Source organism: Eumetopias jubatus, unplaced genomic scaffold, assembly GCF_037043125.1.
Source record: "Eumetopias jubatus isolate StellerSeaLion01/CBP00866 unplaced genomic scaffold, mEumJub1_p1.0 scaffold_2, whole genome shotgun sequence".
In the NCBI taxonomy this organism is placed as follows: domain Eukaryota; kingdom Metazoa; phylum Chordata; class Mammalia; order Carnivora; family Otariidae; genus Eumetopias; species Eumetopias jubatus.
In genome coordinates this window covers 170,571,944-170,579,395 of record NW_028274808.1, presented here as the reverse complement: position 1 = coordinate 170,579,395, position 7,452 = coordinate 170,571,944, and the positions used below count along the sequence as shown (strand labels likewise).

The window sequence follows — 7,452 nt, the reverse complement described above, 5'->3', positions numbered from 1 at the left end:
ACTTTCAAGGAAAGTTTAGTAGTTGATACCTATGTATATAGCCACAGCTGGGGGAAGTTGCATCCTGTTTCCCCACCTTCCGACCAACATTTGGTATTATTAGATGGATTAATTCTTTTTTTTTATTATTAATCACATTTATTGGGCTTTCATTGTGTACTACACACTGTGTTATTGACTTTCTATGCCATTTATCACATTTGATGGTAATAACGATCCCTCGAGGTAGATATTATGATTGTGCCCATTTTGTAGATGAGGAAACTAAGCCTTGGGCTGCAGAATTTGCCCAAAGTCACGCAGCTAGTAAGGGCCAATAGATGCATGAATTCTTAATTCTAGAATAATAAATGACCCTGAGATGCTGTGGGACTAAATAAAAATCAATCTTCTAAAGGCCATTTAGAATAATTTTAGAACAGTCAACAAAGGTTGATACAAAAAGAAGCTGTCTGGTTAACCAGACGCTTCAGGCAGCCAGGATATCCAAGTCCCAAGACTTTCCACTTAATCAAGATCCTATAAAGAACTGAACATATGAGTTAAATAATTATTCTAGAATCGATCCCACTGTCCAGCATTACCTCATCTTTATGAAAAACAAGTTAAGACCCTACAATCTGGCCCCTAACAAAGTGAGAAATTTGGGTAAGAATCACTTCTGCTTTCAGGAGGAAGGGACAGGCTAGCTTCTTACTATTCATTCTTACTCATCAACCATAACAGGAAGTCTTCTCAGGCCCAGGGAGGGCCAGCAAGGAGCGGATGGGTCTCTGATGGGCCAGCAAAAGGGAATAGCGAGGGAGCCACAAGGTATCTGTGGCACTGGGAGGCCAGCTTTGTGAAACAGGCAGAGGAGAAGGGGGCCAGCTGAGGTTTTAAGGGAATTTCAAGCAACACTGGACTGAAGTGTTTAAGAAAATACACACACACATTTACATATACGACGTGCATGCACACACATTGACCCATCACTGTAGATTTGGTTACATCGCTCGATGATTTAACAAACACTCGTAAGGACATTTCACAATGCCGGTTTTCGGGAACAGGGAGACTATTCCTGTTGAGGCTGTTAGAATTCAGACAAATGACAGGATCACAGTGAAACAGACAGTACTGGGCTGAACTCACAATACCAAGAACATCTTGGGCAAGTTGCTTGACCTCACAGAGTTTCCATTTATTTATCCCGAATGGGAGTATTTGTGATTTTGGGGGGAGATAATGAATATAAAGTGGCTGGAATCGTGCTTGACACAGAAGAGTAGTTATTATAGTAAGGAGCTTTGGAATTCTATACAAGCCTTACATTTTTACATGTTGAGATGGAAAGACTTCAGGATATACTATTAAGTGAAGAAAAACAAGGAGAGTGTGATATCATTTGCACAAAATCTGGTCTGTCAGATATTTACTTAGGTTATCTTCTGTCCAGGCATTGTTCTGAGTACTTTACAAATATTACCTCACTTTACCCTCAGAAAGGTGCTGAGGGGAGGAGCCATCAGGTAACTGTCCAAGGTTGTGCATACTGGGGCCGGGGGTCTGAACCCAGATGAAATCCAGCCCCAGCATCTGTGTGCTTCTGCACCACACCAGGCTGCCGTGGAAGATACCACATGTCCTTACAAGACCCACAGAGGAGAGACAGAGAGAGCGGAGCAGGCGGGAAAACAGGCAGAGATTGGAGTGCAGCCACAAGCCAAGGAATGCCTGGGACCATCAGAAGCCAACAGCCCTGCGAACACCTTGATTTTGGACTTCCGGCCTCCAGAACTGGGAGAGAATGAACCTCTCTGTTGTTTTAAGCTACCCAGTTTGTGGGAATTTGTTATGACACCCACAGGAAACTGGCACCAGGGTCTACATACATATGCTGGTATATGCATAAAAATCTTAAGAAACTGTTACCTTTGAGCAGAAGAACCAAAGGAGAGAGAGATTTTTACTCACCGTTTCATGCTCTTTTGTCCTTTTTGAATTTTTTTTACTAGGTACATGCATTGGCTTTATTTTTAAAACAGTGACAGAGCGCCTGGGTGGTTCAGTCAGTTAAATGTCCCACTCTTGATTTCAGCTCAGGTCATGACCTCGGAGTTGTGAGATCAAACCCCAAGTTAGGCTCCACGCTCAGCACAGAGTCTGCTTGTCCCTCTCCCTCTGCCCCTCCCCCTGCTCTCTCTCTCAAATAAATAAATAAAATCTTAAAAAAACAAAACAAAACAGTGTCATAGTGGGATAGGTAAAATAACAGTCTAAGAATGGCAAATATACTATCCCAATGTAGACAGAGCAAAACATTATTTTGATGATTTTTACTTTTTAAAAAACTGCCTTTCTCTGTCCCTGGAAAATCAATCAATAAATACTTGTGTTTACCAACAGCTTTAAAACAAGCTACATGAAAATTATATCATAAAATATACAAACCACTAGAAATAAAATTGGTAATTTAAATATTGATATTAAAATCCAAATCTGCTGAATAAAAAAAAAAAGGCAAGCCACATGCAGGAAAAAGATATTTGCAACACATATAACCACAAAAGGGTTAATATCCTAAATATATCATGAGTTTTTAGAAGCCAATAGGAAAATTACTAACAAACCCAGTGGGGGAAAATTAGCAAAGGATATAAACAGATGGACAACAGGAAAGTAAACAGATCAAAGATATAAAAAATGCATCCTCATTAGGATATGGGAAAATACAAATTAAGACACCCAGGAGACACCATTGTACACACCTGGGATGGACAACAATGAAAACATCTGATAATACCAAATATTGGTCAGAATGTGAGGAAACAGGAACTCTCACACATGTTCAGGGATTCTGATTTAAATGGTCTGGGATGGCACCAGGCATCTGTATTATTTTAAAAGCTCTAAAAAATGAAATAAAATAATCTCTTCAGGTGATCTAGTTCCGAAGGAACAGGGCACTCTGAGATCTAAATGCCATCCCGAGCACACCCCCCTCTAGTGGTCCGTACTGTCCTCAACCGCAGCCCTCATACCTCAGGGCCTGGAGGTGACGGGCGTCCTGACTGCCACTGCGAATTCCAGATCGCCGTTCCTCCCACCAACCCTTGAAACCTACCCCTCCTGGGTGCACTCATCCACAGAGGCCTATCACTCCCTCATTCACTGAGCATTTCAGCGCTACTCACCCTCCCAAAGCAACACTACCCCTACCATAATTCTAGTGATTTTAATAGCTATGTAGAGATTCTTTCATTCCCCCAGCTTCTTAGTTCTTGGATATTCTCTCCTCTAATAGATCTTTAACTGCAACCTACCTCAGCGCTGCATTCCCTCATGATACCCTAGGTATTATTATTACCAATGGCCATATCCTCTCCATAATCTCAATCGCCAGCACCCCACTCTCCAGCTCTTTCCCTCTGCTGCCAACAATTCCTCAGCCCCACGGCACTGGACTGCGGGCATCCTTTTAATCATCCCTCTGCATTCACCCTCAACTCCTTTCCTCCTCTGTCCTCTACCCAGGTTAAATCCAACTCATCCCTGGACTGACTATACTGAGCCTGAGCAGCTGGTTGCAATTGGAGAAAATACACATCCATGCTGACTTGTTTTACTTGAAATTCATGACTGGGTCCCAACCTCAAGAGGGAGCAGCAATCCTACTACCCTTTCTACTCCCCTTCCCTAGCCCATTCACTCTCTCTTATACCTCCTTCCCTCTCTTATGCTTCCAACACCTCCTTCCTTCCCCTCTCTCAGCAGATGATGCTTCATTTTTCATGCAGAAAATAAATGCAACCAGAAGAGCATTTCCTCATCCTCCCCCCAAAACTCTACTAGCCTACTTGCCCCTGTCTACCAGTACTTTCCTCTCCTCTCCTGAATGAACTTTGTCAAGAGCCAACACCTCCCCGTTGAGCACTGAATTCCATCCCTGCTTGTCTACTCAAGAAAACCACTCTTTCACTCTAGCAATTATCTTTCCTCTACTATATCATCATTGTTTTGCTCTAATATATGGTTCTAATCAGCATATAATGCTACAATTTCTCTCATATTTGAACTCCCAATCTCTTTGTCTTTGTTCCTCTTTACACCAGAACTCCTTGAAAAAGTCACTTTAGTCACTGTCTCTAAATATTCTCCTTCCATTCTCTCAAACCTACTCCAGTCTGGTTTCTTTCTCCACCACTCCAGAGACATTGTTCTTGTTAATACTCCATATTGCCAAATCCAAGGGTCAATTCTCAGTGTTCATCGGAACTCTCAGAAGTATTTAACACAGTTCAAAGATCTTGAGAAGTTTTCTTTCTTGGCTTCTGGGACCCCATACTCCCTTCTTCCACTCTCACTCCCACACACCTCCCTCCCAACTTTGTTCTAAATCACTACATTCCTTCCCAGTCTCCTTCTGGGTCCTCCTTCTCTCTCTGACTTGGCACAGCCAAGACTCCGTCTTGACCCTCCTCTCTTCTGCAACTCCATGCCCTCTCATCCTGGTTCATGGCTTCAAAACTACCAATTTGCTGATGATTCCCCAGTTACTATCTCCAGCCCAGACTTCTCCCCTGAACTCCAGACTCTTACATCCAACTGCCTACTAAACATTCGCTAAACTTTTCTTGTTAAAAATCAAATGCTTGAATCCTCACTACCTCAGACCCCAAACCTGTCCCTTTTGCATCCTTCCTGATCTCAATAAGTGATACTTCTATTAAAAAAAAAAAAAAGATTTATTTATTTATTTTGAGAGAGCGCACAGGGAAGGCAGAGGGAGAAGTAGAGAGAATCTCAAGTAGACTCCAGGCTCAGTGTGGAGCCCGATGTGGGGCTTGATCTCCTGACCCTGAGAGCACGACCTGAGCCAAAACCAAGAGTTGGATGCTTAACTGACTATGCACCCGGGTGCCCTGTGATACTTCTATTCTATTCTATTCTATTCTATTCTATTCTATTCTATTCTATTCTATTTTTCTATCATTCAGGTCAAAATCCTTGGACTAACGTGTGACTTCTTTCTTTTCCTCCAACTCCACATCCAGTCCTTCAGCAAATTTTATTGGGTGTTTCTTTGAAATATCTCCATAAGCAAAACACCTCTCCTCTCATGCCCTCCCCCACTCCCATGGTGGCCAAATCCATAGTCATCTCTCACATGGATAACCACAATGGCCTCCTAACTGGTCTGTCTGCCTCTGCTCTTCCCTCCACGCACCCACCTTCATCCTCTCCCAAACCACTTGGAATCAGACACTAGAATCATGGCACACACCTACTCAAAATCTGTAAGGATTCTCTTCTCATTCAAAGTATAAGCCCAAATCCCTACTGTGGTTTGCAAGACACTGACTAGTCTGCCTCTCGTCTTAGACTCCACTACCGCTATGGCCTCATTCCTTCCACTCTGGCCCACCCTCCCTCTGCTCCAGCCACACTGGCCACTTTCCCATTCTGTGAATGCACCAAGCATGTTCCCACACTGCTCTTGCAGTTCCCTCTGCCTAAAATGGTCCTCACATATCACCATTGTTCACTCCCTTACTTCTTTAAAATCTACCCTGAAATATCACTTCATTGCCATGGCCTTCCCAGATCACAGTTGCTCCCACCCATCATTCTGTAGGCCTATGGACACTACATCCTGCTTGATGCCACCACCTGATATGTTATCTAGTTAGGGTCTCTCCCTTTCAACAGAATGTAAGTTCTTTGAGAGCAGGACTTTGCTTGACTCCTTAATGTATTCCCAGCATCTAGAGAAGATCTAGGAACATAGTATACTCACAAAAGTTTTGTTTAATTGGGGCACCCAGCTGGCTCAGTCAGAAGAGCATGTGACTCTTGATCTCAGGGTCATGAGTTTGAGGCCCATACTGGGTGTAGAGATTACTTAAATAAACAAATAAATAAAATCTTAAAAAAAAAAGTTTTGTTTAATGAATGGTTGTGATGTGGGCAGGATGGGGCCAAGGACCCAGAGGGGGTCCCACAGGACCAGCCAAGAGGGTCCTTGGCTGTGTGCAGGATAGAAATCAAATGTGAGCCAGGAAAGAGTGAGAGCAGAGTTTATTAAGGATATAGAGAGAGTGGTGCAGTTACAGATAGAGTATCGGGGAGACTCAGAAAGGAAAAGGAAAGAGAGTCTCTTTTTTGTTCCAGGCCTGGGGTTTTTATTGAGGATTATGGTCTAGTGTATGTGTCCACTCAGGCATCCAAGAACTGGTCAGAGCAAAGACAAGGGTCCAGGTGTGCTCTGTAAGTCACTTATCGCTCGGAGCCAGGGGGTCTTGGCATTGAGATGACTAGAGCCAGTGATCTGCAATACGGTTTTGTCTGGTCATTTGCACCCAGTCCTTTCTTAGATGTTATCTATGGTGCTGGAAGCCTAAAGAAATCATTAACTCCTTGTCTCTTACCAGGAAGACCATGTACTATTTGTACTCTGAAGTACATGTAAGGTGGGGGTGCAGGCCCTAGCAAGAATAGAAGCAGGAAAAGGAGCAAAAAGCAGATTTTTATGGAGACTCTTCAGCTTCTTCATCTCAGTTGAACCACACAACAGAACAGACAATTTCATATATCTAGTAAAGGTGGCCTGGCTATTCCATTTCTAGCCTGAGATACCAGGAAGCATACACAAAGATGGCCATATGCAGCACTTTGTGCAATAGTGAAACATGAAATACATCAAATATCCATCAATTGGGGAATAGAAAAATTGTGGCTATTCATACAGTGGAATCCTATTAAGACTTTGAAATCAATGTACTAGATCTACATATATGAACATAAATGATTCTCAAAAATATGTTGAGTAAACAAATGTATAGGATGTTATTTATAAAATTTTAAAATATTGAAAAAAATTCTATTTAGTATTTATGTGATGTGGGAAACAAAGGCAGAAGAAAAATTATTAAATTTCCTTACTATCTACAGCCTATTGAAACAGGCAGAGTGACATTCCTCTAGGGACTCAACTGCCTCAATGTTAATACTTTGCTAAGAGCAAAAGGCAATGTTAGCCCGACCCTCCAGGATCCTGTAAGTCTACTTTAACATATAAAAATTCCTTTGGAAACCTCCTTTATCTCTATCCCCCAAGATACATGTTGGCAATCATCCCCCAAGCATATGACCCGCCGATATACATCTGAAGGGTCTCATGACTCAGGTTTTATTAGATGGTAATAAATGACTTTTTCCCAACAAGAGCTAGCCCCATCAAAGTCCTGGAAACCGTGCTTCCAAAATTCCTTACAGACTTACGCTATCCCGAACCCCCTCCCAACTTGAAAGTATATAATGGGCCACTTCTCATGACCCCGGTGCTGCTCTTTCTGCCCACGGGTCTTGTGCCCATGCTTTAATAAAACCACCTTTTTGCACCAAAGACGTCCCCAGAATTCTTTCTTGGCCGTCAGCTTCAAACCCTAACATCTTTCCTACATCATATGG

The 7,452-nt window shown here is 42.6% G+C and overlaps 1 protein-coding gene across 1 annotated transcript in view; it reads left to right on the top strand.

Moving 5' to 3' along the window:
* The window catches only part of FAM114A1 (family with sequence similarity 114 member A1), a 79,773-nt gene that overhangs the window by 1,054 nt on the left and 71,267 nt on the right, over positions 1–7,452 (top strand). The window lies entirely within an intron of this gene.